The following is a 14,550-nucleotide window of genomic DNA, read 5'->3' as shown; positions in this document are numbered from 1 at the left end:
AGCCCATTCGGCCAGCGGGTGCCGCACCTCGTGGGGATCGCGGGAGTAATCCAAGTGTCCCGTGGAGGGATGCAGGCTGCGGTTGGACTCGCTGTGAGCACAGCTGGGGAGGCTACGTCTGTGGGCCGGTGGGGTGTCGCGCTACCAGGCGTCGGGCCGGTAGACCCGAGGCACCAGAGCGGATGGAGGCTCAGAGCCCTCCAGACCCAGACTCCGCCATGGGCCCAGTTGCTGTCCTTTTGGCCCGCGAGCCCCTCGACCTGCACCTGGCCGCCCCCACCGGCGCCCAGCCCCGGCGCCGCCACCTGTGTGCCTGTGTGTCCCTCCACAGCTCCCTCCGACAAAAGCCCCGCCCCACCACCACCCCGCCCCTCTGGCGTGTCACCGCGGTTGGGTGCGGGAGCGGGATCGAGGGCAGGGGCCGCTTCCCCGGGCCTGCCGGCCACCAGGGGCGGGGTCCTGAGCTCGGCGGGGGGTGTGGGGGCAAGGGTGGCCTTGCCGGGGCAGAGGGGCCGTGGCGACTCAATGGTGGCTCCCGGTGGCTTCGGGCCGGCTGCTGTCGGGCAGGAGGGCCGGCCCGGGCTGCGGCCGGGCTGCGCCTAGCGCCGCGTGGGCGGGCAGGACCGATGCCCAAGGGACCGCGGGCCCCGGGCCCTGAAGCCTCCGGGGCCACGTCCCTGTGAGCGACGTGCGGGATCTTGGGCGGGGCGCCAAGCGCCGAAGGGTTTGCTGGGTCACGGCCGCCCTGGGCTGGGAGGTGGTCGCCAAACCCTCCGCCGCCGCCCGATACCCGAGACCTCCGTTCCCCCTGCCTGGGCGGGCGAGGGGGCCCTGCCGGGGCGGGCCGGCCGCCAGGCTGGCGTTAAGGCGCCAGCGCCAGCGAAACTGGGCCTCAAGAGGCCGCCCGCGGCCCCCCGCCCCCGTCTACGGCCATACCACCCTGAACGCGCCCGATCTCGTCTGATCTCGGAAGCTAAGCAGGGTCGGGCCTGGTTAGTACTTGGATGGGAGACCGCCTGGGAATACCGGGTGCTGTAGGCTTTTTGCCTCCCGCTCCGCCCGCCTTCTCCTTTACTCGCCCGCGGCGGGGGCCGCCGGCTCCGCCCCCGCCGGGCCCCGCTGCAGGACCCACCTCCTCAGGCCCCTCCCACCACGGCGCGCGCCGGCGGGGGCGCTCCCCGCCGGCCCGGCCGGCCAGGCGGCCAGAAGGCGGCCCTGGAAGGCAGCCGCACCCCAGACGCTCCCGGGGTGGCTGGCCCAGACCCAGACTCCGCCGCGGGCCCAGTGGCCGTCCTTTCGGCCCGCGAGCCCCTCGACCTGCACCTGGCCGCCCCCACCGGCGCCTAGCCCCGGCGCCGCCATCTGTGTGCCGGTGTGTCCCTCCACAGCTCCCTCCGACAAAAGCCCCGCCCCACCACCACCCCGCCCCTCTGGCGTGTCACCGCGGTTGGGTGCTGGAGCGGGATCGAGGGCAGGGGCCGCTTCCCCGGGCCTGCCGGCCACCAGGGGCGGGGTCCTGAGCTCGGCGGGGGGTGTGGGGGCAAGGGTGGCCTTGCCGGGGCTGAGGGGCCGTGGCGACTCAATGGTGGCTCCCGGTGGCTTCGGGCCGGCTGCTGTCGGGCAGGAGGGCCGGCCCGGGCTGCGGCCGGGCTGCGCCTAGCTCCGCGTGGGCGGGCAGGACCGATGCCCAAGGGACCACGGGCCCCGGGGCCTGAAGCCTCCGGGGCCACGTCCCTGTGAGCGACGTGCGGGATCTTGGGCGGGGCGCCAAGCGCCGAAGGGTTTGCTGGGTCACGGCCGCCCTGGGCTGGGAGGTGGTCGCCAAACCCTCCGCCGCCGCCCGATACCCGAGACCTCCGTTCCCCCTGCCTGGGCGGGCGAGGGGGCCCTGCCGGGGCGGGCCGGCCGCCAGGCTGGCGTTAAGGCGCCAGCGCCAGCGAAACTGGGCCTCAAGAGGCAGCCGTCGGCCCCCGCCCCCGTCTACGGCCATACCACCCTGAACGCGCCCGATCTCGTCTGATCTCGGAAGCTAAGCAGGGTCGGGCCTGGTTAGTACTTGGATGGGAGACCGCCTGGGAATACCGGGTGCTGTAGGCTTTTTGCCTCCCGCTCCGCCCGCCTTCTCCTTTACTCGCCCGCGGCGGGGGGGCCGCCGGCTCCGCCCCCGCCGAGCCCCGCTGCAGGCAGTAGTCAAGGTGGTTTACCTGCCCGAGCAGGAAGCTTGGGCGACGGCAGAAGTGGGAAGAAACTCTTGAGCGCAGGTTCTTGGGATCCACGGAGCAGCGCATGCACATGCCATGGGTGCCTACACAGCTGGCTTGCTTGTCTGTGGGGAAAGGCGAGATGGGTCAGGGCCTGGGTTCCTGAGGGGCTGAGAATCAAGGCAGGGATAGAAGAAAGGGGACAGGCCCACATCCCCTGAACCCACGCCGGCGCCCACTCACCTTTGTGGAAAATACGATTGAAAAGTGCCCGCAAGAATCTCTTCAGATGCCTCCAGAGTTGAGGGAAGAAGGGGAGGGGGGAGGCCGGGAGCAGGGTGAGCCCTGAAATCCAACCCTTGTCCTGTCACACCCCAGCAGCCCTCCCACCTCAGCCCCTTCAAGACCCCAGGGCTCCCCCAACCGCGCTGCACAGATCCTGCCCTGACCATAGTCACCATGTTGATCCCCACGTTGAGCAAGATGAAGCTGACCGGGATCAGAAGAATTGAGTATCCTTGCTCCTGGCATTTCCTGGGGATGGGGCCAGTGAACGGCTCGGCTCGGTAGTAGTTTCGCTCACCCATGGCCGTTGGTCCCAGGACTGCCTGGGCCCTCTGCCCTCCAGTTTTAACTGGGAGCCAGACTGGGTCATAATGGGGCAGGTGGTGAGGTCACAGTGAGGGAGGGGGATGAAAAGGAGGGCCCAGAGTGGCATTCCCTGGTAACCAGGGTCAGGTAAGCTGAGCCTGGACAGTCAAACAGGGCCCGGTGGCCGGCATACATCCCCTCGAGCGGTCACTCATTCGCTCACCGCCCGCTGACTCACTTGTTCAAATGACACATTGCGTCTCTTGGCCCCTCTTGAGACTAGGAAGACCTTGGCCTCAGAGGCCTGCTGAAGGCCTGGCTGGAGTCCAGAGCCTCAGCCTTCTTCATGCCCTTCACTGGGCCTGGAGCTGGACCTGCCCAGATGTGGAACCTCCCAGTTTGGAAGCAACGTCTTGTATGAGGCTCTCTGTGGACAGGGACAGCTGAGACACAGAGGAGGTGCCCAGAGACCAGGGGTTTGGAGTCTGCAGCTGCAGATGTACTTAGTGCATGGTATAGGACCAGGAGGGGCCTGCTGGCAGAACTGTGGCCACTAAACCAAAGGGACCCTCAGGCCAAGAAGGGGACACTGGCTTCTTATTGCAGGAAGCCAAGCGCAGGGACCCAGGCTGGCAGAAGGAGTGGCGCTTCCAAGCCACAGACCACCAATGTTTCCTGGACTCTGGAGCTCTTTATTCCTCTCTCCATGCCCTGCCGCCCCCTGCCCCTGCCCCCATTTGCTGCTGGTAAGTTCATTTTCCCAGTCTGGCTCCCGTGCAGAGAGGGCCTGGAGGCCGAGGTGGAAGGTAGCAGCGAGTTGGCCCGCGCTTGGCCCTCCTGCGGTTGCCGCTTCAGCACCAGACTGTCATACACACCTGGTAGTTGGCATTGCCTCCCGGGTTCCGGCTGAGTGGCATGAAGGTGGGCGGGGGTGGAGGGTGCTCGGTAGCCTGGACGTCGGGCAGGAGGTGAGAGGGGCGGAGGAGCAGCGCTGAGCTGGGAGCCGGGGCCCGCTGGTCCGAGGCCTCGGCCAGTACCGTGAGGGAGGCGGAGGTGGCCACAGGGCGCCGCAAGGGCAGGATCTCAGCCCATTCGGCCAGCGGGTGCCGCACCTCGTGGGGATCGCGGGAGTAATCCAAGTGTCCCGTGGAGGGATGCAGGCTGCGGTTGGACTCGCTGTGAGCACAGCTGGGGAGGCTACGTCTGTGGGCCGGTGGGGTGTCGCGCTACCAGGCGTCGGGCCGGTAGACCCGAGGCACCAGAGCGGATGGAGGCTCAGAGCCCTCCAGACCCAGACTCCGCCATGGGCCCAGTTGCTGTCCTTTCGGCCCGCGAGCCCCTCGACCTGCACCTGGCCGCCCCCACCGGCGCCCAGCCCCGGCGCCGCCACCTGTGTGCCTGTGTGTCCCTCCACAGCTCCCTCCGACAAAAGCCCCGCCCCACCACCACCCCGCCCCTCTGGCGTGTCACCGCGGTTGGGTGCGGGAGCGGGATCGAGGGCAGGGGCCGCTTCCCCGGGCCTGCCGGCCACCAGGGGCGGGGTCCTGAGCTCGGCGGGGGGTGTGGGGGCAAGGGTGGCCTTGCCGGGGCAGAGGGGCCGTGGCGACTCAATGGTGGCTCCCGGTGGCTTCGGGCCGGCTGCTGTCGGGCAGGAGGGCCGGCCCGGGCTGCGGCCGGGCTGCGCCTAGCGCCGCGTGGGCGGGCAGGACCGATGCCCAAGGGACCGCGGGCCCCGGGCCCTGAAGCCTCCGGGGCCACGTCCCTGTGAGCGACGTGCGGGATCTTGGGCGGGGCGCCAAGCGCCGAAGGGTTTGCTGGGTCACGGCCGCCCTGGGCTGGGAGGTGGTCGCCAAACCCTCCGCCGCCGCCCGATACCCGAGACCTCCGTTCCCCCTGCCTGGGCGGGCGAGGGGGCCCTGCCGGGGCGGGCCGGCCGCCAGGCTGGCGTTAAGGCGCCAGCGCCAGCGAAACTGGGCCTCAAGAGGCCGCCCGCGGCCCCCCGCCCCCGTCTACGGCCATACCACCCTGAACGCGCCCGATCTCGTCTGATCTCGGAAGCTAAGCAGGGTCGGGCCTGGTTAGTACTTGGATGGGAGACCGCCTGGGAATACCGGGTGCTGTAGGCTTTTTGCCTCCCGCTCCGCCCGCCTTCTCCTTTACTCGCCCGCGGCGGGGGCCGCCGGCTCCGCCCCCGCCGGGCCCCGCTGCAGGACCCACCTCCTCAGGCCCCTCCCACCACGGCGCGCGCCGGCGGGGGCGCTCCCCGCCGGCCCGGCCGGCCAGGCGGCCAGAAGGCGGCCCTGGAAGGCAGCCGCACCCCAGACGCTCCCGGGGTGGCTGGCCCAGACCCAGACTCCGCCGCGGGCCCAGTGGCCGTCCTTTCGGCCCGCGAGCCCCTCGACCTGCACCTGGCCGCCCCCACCGGCGCCTAGCCCCGGCGCCGCCATCTGTGTGCCGGTGTGTCCCTCCACAGCTCCCTCCGACAAAAGCCCCGCCCCACCACCACCCCGCCCCTCTGGCGTGTCACCGCGGTTGGGTGCTGGAGCGGGATCGAGGGCAGTGGCCGCTTCCCCGGGCCTGCCGGCCACCAGGGGCGGGGTCCTGAGCTCGGCGGGGGGTGTGGGGGCAAGGGTGGCCTTGCCGGGGCTGAGGGGCCGTGGCGACTCAATGGTGGCTCCCGGTGGCTTCGGGCCGGCTGCTGTCAGGCAGGAGGGCCGGCCCGGGCTGCGGCCGGGCTGCGCCTAGCTCCGCGTGGGCGGGCAGGACCGATGCCCAAGGGACCACGGGCCCCGGGGCCTGAAGCCTCCGGGGCCACGTCCCTGTGAGCGACGTGCGGGATCTTGGGCGGGGCGCCAAGCGCCGAAGGGTTTGCTGGGTCACGGCCGCCCTGGGCTGGGAGGTGGTCGCCAAACCCTCCGCCGCCGCCCGATACCCGAGACCTCCGTTCCCCCTGCCTGGGCGGGCGAGGGGGCCCTGCCGGGGCGGGCCGGCCGCCAGGCTGGCGTTAAGGCGCCAGCGCCAGTGAAACTGGGCCTCAAGAGGCAGCCGTCGGCCCCCGCCCCCGTCTACGGCCATACCACCCTGAACGCGCCCGATCTCGTCTGATCTCGGAAGCTAAGCAGGGTCGGGCCTGGTTAGTACTTGGATGGGAGACCGCCTGGGAATACCGGGTGCTGTAGCTTTTTGCCTCCCGCTCCGCCCGCCTTCTCCTTTACTCGCCCGCGGCGGGGGGGCCGCCGGCTCCGCCCCCGCCGAGCCCCGCTGCAGGCAGTAGTCAAGGTGGTTTACCTGCCCGAGCAGGAAGCTTGGGCGACGGCAGAAGTGGGAAGAAACTCTTGAGCACAGGTTCTTGGGATCCACGGAGCAGCGCATGCACATGCCATGGGTGCCTACACAGCTGGCTTGCTTGTCTGTGGGGAAAGGCGAGATGGGTCAGGGCCTGGGTTCCTGAGGGGCTGAGAATCAAGGCAGGGATAGAAGAAAGGGGACAGGCCCACATCCCCTGAACCCACGCCGGCGCCCACTCACCTTTGTGGAAAATACGATTGAAAAGTGCCCGCAAGAATCTCTTCAGATGCCTCCAGAGTTGAGGGAAGAAGGGGAGGGGGGAGGCCGGGAGCAGGGTGATCCCTGAAATCCAACCCTTGTCCGGTCACACCCCAGCAGCCCTCCCACCTCAGCCCCTTCAAGACCCCAGGGCTCCCCCAACCGCGCTGCACAGATCCTGCCCTGACCATAGTCACCATGTTGATCCCCACGTTGAGCAAGATGAAGCTGACCGGGATCAGAAGAATTGAGTATCCTTGCTCCTGGCATTTCCTGGGGATGGGGCCAGTGAACGGCTCGGCTCGGTAGTAGTTTCGCTCACCCATGGCCGTTGGTCCCAGGACTGCCTGGGCCCTCTGCCCTCCAGTTTTAACTGGGAGCCAGACTGGGTCATAATGGGGCAGGTGGTGAGGTCACAGTGAGGGAGGGGGATGAAAAGGAGGGCCCAGAGTGGCATTCCCTGGTAACCAGGGTCAGGTAAGCTGAGCCTGGACAGTCAAACAGGGCCCGGTGGCCGGCATACATCCCCTCGAGCGGTCACTCATTCGCTCACCGCCCGCTGACTCACTTGTTCAAATGACACATTGCGTCTCTTGGCCCCTCTTGAGACTAGGAAGACCTTGGCCTCAGAGGCCTGCTGAAGGCCTGGCTGGAGTCCAGAGCCTCAGCCTTCTTCATGCCCTTCACTGGGCCTGGAGCTGGACCTGCCCAGATGTGGAACCTCCCAGTTTGGAAGCAACGTCTTGTATGAGGCTCTCTGTGGACAGGGACAGCTGAGACACAGAGGAGGTGCCCAGAGACCAGGGGTTTGGAGTCTGCAGCTGCAGATGTACTTAGTGCATGGTATAGGACCAGGAGGGGCCTGCTGGCAGAACTGTGGCCACTAAACCAAAGGGACCCTCAGGCCAAGAAGGGGACACTGGCTTCTTATTGCAGGAAGCCAAGCGCAGGGACCCAGGCTGGCAGAAGGAGTGGCGCTTCCAAGCCACAGACCACCAATGTTTCCTGGACTCTGGAGCTCTTTATTCCTCTCTCCATGCCCTGCCGCCCCCTGCCCCTGCCCCCATTTGCTGCTGGTAAGTTCATTTTCCCAGTCTGGCTCCCGTGCAGAGAGGGCCTGGAGGCCGAGGTGGAAGGTAGCAGCGAGTTGGCCCGCGCTTGGCCCTCCTGCGGTTGCCGCTTCAGCACCAGACTGTCATACACACCTGGTAGTTGGCATTGCCTCCCGGGTTCCGGCTGAGTGGCATGAAGGTGGGCGGGGGTGGAGGGTGCTCGGTAGCCTGGACGTCGGGCAGGAGGTGAGAGGGGCGGAGGAGCAGCGCTGAGCTGGGAGCCGGGGCCCGCTGGTCCGAGGCCTCGGCCAGTACCGTGAGGGAGGCGGAGGTGGCCACAGGGCGCCGCAAGGGCAGGATCTCAGCCCATTCGGCCAGCGGGTGCCGCACCTCGTGGGGATCGCGGGAGTAATCCAAGTGTCCCGTGGAGGGATGCAGGCTGCGGTTGGACTCGCTGTGAGCACAGCTGGGGAGGCTACGTCTGTGGGCCGGTGGGGTGTCGCGCTACCAGGCGTCGGGCCGGTAGACCCGAGGCACCAGAGCGGATGGAGGCTCAGAGCCCTCCAGACCCAGACTCCGCCATGGGCCCAGTTGCTGTCCTTTTGGCCCGCGAGCCCCTCGACCTGCACCTGGCCGCCCCCACCGGCGCCCAGCCCCGGCGCCGCCACCTGTGTGCCTGTGTGTCCCTCCACAGCTCCCTCCGACAAAAGCCCCGCCCCACCACCACCCCGCCCCTCTGGCGTGTCACCGCGGTTGGGTGCGGGAGCGGGATCGAGGGCAGGGGCCGCTTCCCCGGGCCTGCCGGCCACCAGGGGCGGGGTCCTGAGCTCGGCGGGGGGTGTGGGGGCAAGGGTGGCCTTGCCGGGGCAGAGGGGCCGTGGCGACTCAATGGTGGCTCCCGGTGGCTTCGGGCCGGCTGCTGTCGGGCAGGAGGGCCGGCCCGGGCTGCGGCCGGGCTGCGCCTAGCGCCGCGTGGGCGGGCAGGACCGATGCCCAAGGGACCGCGGGCCCCGGGCCCTGAAGCCTCCGGGGCCACGTCCCTGTGAGCGACGTGCGGGATCTTGGGCGGGGCGCCAAGCGCCGAAGGGTTTGCTGGGTCACGGCCGCCCTGGGCTGGGAGGTGGTCGCCAAACCCTCCGCCGCCGCCCGATACCCGAGACCTCCGTTCCCCCTGCCTGGGCGGGCGAGGGGGCCCTGCCGGGGCGGGCCGGCCGCCAGGCTGGCGTTAAGGCGCCAGCGCCAGCGAAACTGGGCCTCAAGAGGCCGCCCGCGGCCCCCCGCCCCCGTCTACGGCCATACCACCCTGAACGCGCCCGATCTCGTCTGATCTCGGAAGCTAAGCAGGGTCGGGCCTGGTTAGTACTTGGATGGGAGACCGCCTGGGAATACCGGGTGCTGTAGGCTTTTTGCCTCCCGCTCCGCCCGCCTTCTCCTTTACTCGCCCGCGGCGGGGGCCGCCGGCTCCGCCCCCGCCGGGCCCCGCTGCAGGACCCACCTCCTCAGGCCCCTCCCACCACGGCGCGCGCCGGCGGGGGCGCTCCCCGCCGGCCCGGCCGGCCAGGCGGCCAGAAGGCGGCCCTGGAAGGCAGCCGCACCCCAGACGCTCCCGGGGTGGCTGGCCCAGACCCAGACTCCGCCGCGGGCCCAGTGGCCGTCCTTTCGGCCCGCGAGCCCCTCGACCTGCACCTGGCCGCCCCCACCGGCGCCTAGCCCCGGCGCCGCCATCTGTGTGCCGGTGTGTCCCTCCACAGCTCCCTCCGACAAAAGCCCCGCCCCACCACCACCCCGCCCCTCTGGCGTGTCACCGCGGTTGGGTGCTGGAGCGGGATCGAGGGCAGGGGCCGCTTCCCCGGGCCTGCCGGCCACCAGGGGCGGGGTCCTGAGCTCGGCGGGGGGTGTGGGGGCAAGGGTGGCCTTGCCGGGGCTGAGGGGCCGTGGCGACTCAATGGTGGCTCCCGGTGGCTTCGGGCCGGCTGCTGTCGGGCAGGAGGGCCGGCCCGGGCTGCGGCCGGGCTGCGCCTAGCTCCACGTGGGCGGGCAGGACCGATGCCCAAGGGACCACGGGCCCCGGGGCCTGAAGCCTCCGGGGCCACGTCCCTGTGAGCGACGTGCGGGATCTTGGGCGGGGCGCCAAGCGCCGAAGGGTTTGCTGGGTCACGGCCGCCCTGGGCTGGGAGGTGGTCGCCAAACCCTCCGCCGCCGCCCGATACCCGAGACCTCCGTTCCCCCTGCCTGGGCGGGCGAGGGGGCCCTGCCGGGGCGGGCCGGCCGCCAGGCTGGCGTTAAGGCGCCAGCGCCAGCGAAACTGGGCCTCAAGAGGCAGCCGTCGGCCCCCGCCCCCGTCTACGGCCATACCACCCTGAACGCGCCCGATCTCGTCTGATCTCGGAAGCTAAGCAGGGTCGGGCCTGGTTAGTACTTGGATGGGAGACCGCCTGGGAATACCGGGTGCTGTAGGCTTTTTGCCTCCCGCTCCGCCCGCCTTCTCCTTTACTCGCCCGCGGCGGGGGGGCCGCCGGCTCCGCCCCCGCCGAGCCCCGCTGCAGGCAGTAGTCAAGGTGGTTTACCTGCCCGAGCAGGAAGCTTGGGCGATGGCAGAAGTGGGAAGAAACTCTTGAGCGCAGGTTCTTGGGATCCACGGAGCAGCGCATGCACATGCGATGGGTGCCTACACAGCTGGCTTGCTTGTCTGTGGGGAAAGGCGAGATGGGTCAGGGCCTGGGTTCCTGAGGGGCTGAGAATCAAGGCAGGGATAGAAGAAAGGGGACAGGCCCACATCTCCTGAACCCACGCCGGCGCCCACTCACCTTTGTGGAAAATACGATTGAAAAGTGCCCGCAAGAATCTCTTCAGATGCCTCCAGAGTTGAGGGAAGAAGGGGAGGGGGGAGGCCGGGAGCAGGGTGAGCCCTGAAATCCAACCCTTGTCCTGTCACACCCCAGCAGCCCTCCCACCTCAGCCCCTTCAAGACCCCAGGGCTCCCCCAACCGCGCTGCACAGATCCTGCCCTGACCATAGTCACCATGTTGATCCCCACGTTGAGCAAGATGAAGCTGACCGGGATCAGAAGAATTGAGTATCCTTGCTCCTGGCATTTCCTGGGGATGGGGCCAGTGAACGGCTCGGCTCGGTAGTAGTTTCGCTCACCCATGGCCGTTGGTCCCAGGACTGCCTGGGCCCTCTGCCCTCCAGTTTTAACTGGGAGCCAGACTGGGTCATAATGGGGCAGGTGGTGAGGTCACAGTGAGGGAGGGGGATGAAAAGGAGGGCCCAGAGTGGCATTCCCTGGTAACCAGGGTCAGGTAAGCTGAGCCTGGACAGTCAAACAGGGCCTGGTGGCCGGCATACATCCCCTCGAGCGGTCATTCATTCGCTCACCGCCCGCTGACTCACTTGTTCAAATGACACATTGCGTCTCTTGGCCCCTCTTGAGACTAGGAAGACCTCGGCCTCAGAGGCCTGCTGAAGGCCTGGCTGGAGTCCAGAGCCTCAGCCTTCTTCATGCCCTTCACTGGGCCTGGAGCTGGACCTGCCCAGATGTGGAATCTCCCAGTTTGGAAGCAACTTCTTGTATGAGGCTCTCTGTGGACAGGGACAGCTGAGACACAGAGGAGGTGCCCAGAGACCAGGGGTTTGGAGTCTGCAGCTGCAGATGTACTTAGTGCATGGTATAGGACCAGGAGGGGCCTGCTGGCAGAACTGTGGCCACTAAACCAAAGGGACCCTCAGGCCAAGAAGGGGACACTGGCTTCTTATTGCAGGAAGCCAAGCGCAGGGACCCAGGCTGGCAGAAGGAGTGGCGCTTCCAAGCCACAGACCACCAATGTTTCCTGGACTCTGGCGCTCTTTATTCCTCTCTCCATGCCCTGCCGCCCCCTGCCCCTGCCCCCATTTGCTGCTGGTAAGTTCATTTTCCCAGTCTGGCTCCCGTGCAGAGAGGGCCTGGAGGCCGAGGTGGAAGGTAGCAGCGAGTTGGCCCGCGCTTGGCCCTCCTGCGGTTGCCGCTTCAGCACCAGACTGTCATACACCTGGTAGTTGGCATTGCCTCCCGGGTTCCGGCTGAGTGGCATGAAGGTGGGCGGGGGTGGAGGGTGCTCGGTAGCCTGGACGTCGGGCAGGAGGTGAGAGGGGCAGAGGAGCAGCGCTGAGCTGGGAGCCGGGGCCCGCTGGTCCGAGGCCTCGGCCAGTACCGTGAGGGAGGCGGAGGTGGCCACAGGGCGCCGCAAGGGCAGGATCTCAGCCCATTCGGCCAGCGGGTGCCGCACCTCGTGGGGATCGCGGGAGTAATCCAAGTGTCCCGTGGAGGGATGCAGGCTGCGGTTGGACTCGCTGTGAGCACAGCTGGGGAGGCTACGTCTGTGGGCCGGTGGGGTGTCGCGCTACCAGGCTTCGGGCCGGTAGACCCGAGGCACCAGAGCGGATGGAGGCTCAGAGCCCTCCAGACCCAGACTCCGCCATGGGCCCAGTTGCCGTCATTTCGGCCCGCGAGCCCCTCGACCTGCACCTGGCCGCCCCCACCGGCGCCCAGCCCCGGCGCCGCCACCTGTGTGCCGGTGTGTCCCTCCACAGCTCCCTCCGACAAAAGCCCCCCCACACCCCGCCCCTCTGGCGTGTCACCGCGGCCGGGTGCGGGAGCGGGATCGAGGGCAGGGGCCGCTTCCCCGGGCCTGCCGGCCACCAGGGGCGGGGTCCTGAGCTCGGCGGGGGGTGTGGGGGCAAGGGTGGCCTTGCCGGGGCAGAGGGGCCGTGGCGACTCAATGGTGGCTCCCGGTGGCTTCGGGCCGGCTGCTGTCGGGCAGGAGGGCCGGCCCGGGCTGCGGCCGGGCTGCGCCTAGCGCCGCGTGGGCGGGCAGGACCGATGCCCAAGGGACCGCGGGCCCCGGGCCCTGAAGCCTCCGGGGCCACGTCCCTGTGAGCGACGTGCGGGATCTTGGGCGGGGCGCCAAGCGCCGAAGGGTTTGCTGGGTCACGGCCGCCCTGGGCTGGGAGGTGGTCGCCAAACCCTCCGCCGCCGCCCGATACCCGAGACCTCCGTTCCCCCTGCCTGGGCGGGCGAGGGGGCCCTGCCGGGGCGGGCCGGCCGCCAGGCTGGCGTTAAGGCGCCAGCGCCAGCGAAACTGGGCCTCAAGAGGCCGCCCGCGGCCCCCCGCCCCCGTCTACGGCCATACCACCCTGAACGCGCCCGATCTCATCTGATCTCGGAAGCTAAGCAGGGTCGGGCCTGGTTAGTACTTGGATGGGAGACCGCCTGGGAATACCGGGTGCTGTAGGCTTTTTGCCTCCCGCTCCGCCCGCCTTCTCCTTTACTCGTCCGCGGCGGGGGCCGCCGGCTCCGCCACCGCCGGGCCCCGCTGCAGGACCCACCTCCTCAGGCCCCTCCCACCACGGCGCGCGCCGGCGGGGGCGCTCCCCGCCGGCCCGGCCGGCCAGGCGGCCAGAAGGCGGCCCTGGAAGGCAGCCGCACCCCAGACGCTCCCGGGGTGGCTGGCCCAGACCCAGACTCCGCCGCGGGCCCAGTGGCCGTCCTTTCGGCCCGCGAGCCCCTCGACCTGCACCTGGCCGCCCCCACCGGCGCCTAGCCCCGGCGCCGCCATCTGTGTGCCGGTGTGTCCCTCCACAGCTCCCTCCGACAAAAGCCCCGCCCCACCACCACCCCGCCCCTCTGGCGTGTCACCGCGGTTGGGTGCTGGAGCGGGATCGAGGGCAGGGGCCGCTTCCCCGGGCCTGCCGGCCACCAGGGGCGGGGTCCTGAGCTCGGCTGGGGGTGTGGGGGCAAGGGTGGCCTTGCCGGGGCTGAGGGGCCGTGGCGACTCAATGGTGGCTCCCGGTGGCTTCGGGCCGGCTGCTGTCAGGCAGGAGGGCCGGCCCGGGCTGCGGCCGGGCTGCGCCTAGCTCCACGTGGGCGGGCAGGACCGATGCCCAAGGGACCACGGGCCCCGGGGCCTGAAGCCTCCGGGGCCACGTCCCTGTGAGCGACGTGCGGGATCTTGGGCGGGGCGCCAAGCGCCGAAGGGTTTGCTGGGTCACGGCCGCCCTGGGCTGGGAGGTGGTCGCCAAACCCTCCGCCGCCGCCCGATACCCGAGACCTCCGTTCCCCCTGCCTGGGCGGGCGAGGGGGCCCTGCCGGGGCGGGCCGGCCGCCAGGCTGGCGTTAAGGCGCCAGCGCCAGCGAAACTGGGCCTCAAGAGGCAGCCGTCGGCCCCCGCCCCCGTCTACGGCCATACCACCCTGAACGCGCCCGATCTCGTCTGATCTCGGAAGCTAAGCAGGGTCGGGCCTGGTTAGTACTTGGATGGGAGACCGCCTGGGAATACCGGGTGCTGTAGGCTTTTTGCCTCCCGCTCCGCCCGCCTTCTCCTTTACTCGCCCGCGGCGGGGGGGCCGCCGGCTCCGCCCCCGCCGAGCCCCGCTGCAGGCAGTAGTCAAGGTGGTTTACCTGCCCGAGCAGGAAGCTTGGGCGACGGCAGAAGTGGGAAGAAACTCTTGAGCGCAGGTTCTTGGGATCCACGGAGCAGCGCATGCACATGCGATGGGTGCCTACACAGCTGGCTTGCTTGTCTGTGGGGAAAGGCGAGATGGGTCAGGGCCTGGGTTCCTGAGGGGCTGAGAATCAAGGCAGGGATAGAAGAAAGGGGACAGGCCCACATCTCCTGAACCCACGCCGGCGCCCACTCACCTTTGTGGAAAATACGATTGAAAAGTGCCCGCAAGAATCTCTTCAGATGCCTCCAGAGTTGAGGGAAGAAGGGGAGGGTGGAGGCCGGGAGCAGGGTGAGCCCTGAAATCCAACCCTTGTCCTGTCACACCCCAGCAGCCCTCCCACCTCAGCCCCTTCAAGACCCCAGGGCTCCCCCAACCGCGCTGCACAGATCCTGCCCTGACCATAGTCACCATGTTGATCCCCACGTTGAGCAAGATGAAGCTGACCGGGATCAGAAGAATTGAGTATCCTTGCTTCTGGCATTTCCTGGGGATGGGGCCAGTGAACGGCTCGGCTCGGTAGTAGTTTCGCTCACCCATGGCCGTTGGTCCCAGGACTGCCTGGGCCCTCTGCCCTCCAGTTTTAACTGGGAGCCAGACTGGGTCATAATGGGGCAGGTGGTGAGGTCACAGTGAGGGAGGGGGATGAAAAGGAGGGCCCAGAGTGGCATTCCCTGGTA

General features: G+C 69.1%; 8 non-coding genes across 8 annotated transcripts; all 8 read left to right on the top strand.

Annotated features, from left to right (window-relative positions):
* Positions 1-922: 922 nt before the first annotated feature.
* Positions 923-1,041, top strand: LOC137213299 (5S ribosomal RNA). The gene has a single exon (XR_010937939.1). It is a non-coding gene; the product is annotated as a 5S ribosomal RNA (ribosomal RNA).
* A 937-nt stretch (positions 1,042-1,978) lies between these two features.
* Positions 1,979-2,097, top strand: LOC137213288 (5S ribosomal RNA). The gene has a single exon (XR_010937928.1). It is a non-coding gene; the product is annotated as a 5S ribosomal RNA (ribosomal RNA).
* Positions 2,098-4,799: 2,702 nt separating this feature from the next.
* Positions 4,800-4,918, top strand: LOC137213277 (5S ribosomal RNA). Its single transcript, XR_010937917.1, has one exon. It is a non-coding gene; the product is annotated as a 5S ribosomal RNA (ribosomal RNA).
* A 937-nt stretch (positions 4,919-5,855) lies between these two features.
* On the top strand, positions 5,856-5,974 carry LOC137213571 (5S ribosomal RNA). The gene has a single exon (XR_010938207.1). It is a non-coding gene; the product is annotated as a 5S ribosomal RNA (ribosomal RNA).
* Positions 5,975-8,675: 2,701 nt separating this feature from the next.
* LOC137213264 (5S ribosomal RNA) lies at positions 8,676-8,794 on the top strand. The gene has a single exon (XR_010937905.1). It is a non-coding gene; the product is annotated as a 5S ribosomal RNA (ribosomal RNA).
* A 937-nt stretch (positions 8,795-9,731) lies between these two features.
* LOC137213252 (5S ribosomal RNA) lies at positions 9,732-9,850 on the top strand. The gene has a single exon (XR_010937893.1). It is a non-coding gene; the product is annotated as a 5S ribosomal RNA (ribosomal RNA).
* A 2,694-nt stretch (positions 9,851-12,544) lies between these two features.
* LOC137214163 (5S ribosomal RNA) lies at positions 12,545-12,663 on the top strand. Its single transcript, XR_010938784.1, has one exon. It is a non-coding gene; the product is annotated as a 5S ribosomal RNA (ribosomal RNA).
* A 937-nt stretch (positions 12,664-13,600) lies between these two features.
* LOC137213241 (5S ribosomal RNA) lies at positions 13,601-13,719 on the top strand. Its single transcript, XR_010937880.1, has one exon. It is a non-coding gene; the product is annotated as a 5S ribosomal RNA (ribosomal RNA).
* The last annotated feature ends 831 nt before the right edge of the window (positions 13,720-14,550 follow it).

Source organism: Pseudorca crassidens, chromosome 19 (assembly GCF_039906515.1).
Source record: "Pseudorca crassidens isolate mPseCra1 chromosome 19, mPseCra1.hap1, whole genome shotgun sequence".
In the NCBI taxonomy this organism is placed as follows: Eukaryota; Metazoa; Chordata; class Mammalia; order Artiodactyla; family Delphinidae; genus Pseudorca; species Pseudorca crassidens.
Note: the sequence above shows the minus strand (reverse complement) of the source record. Positions and strands in the feature narration are given on the sequence as shown.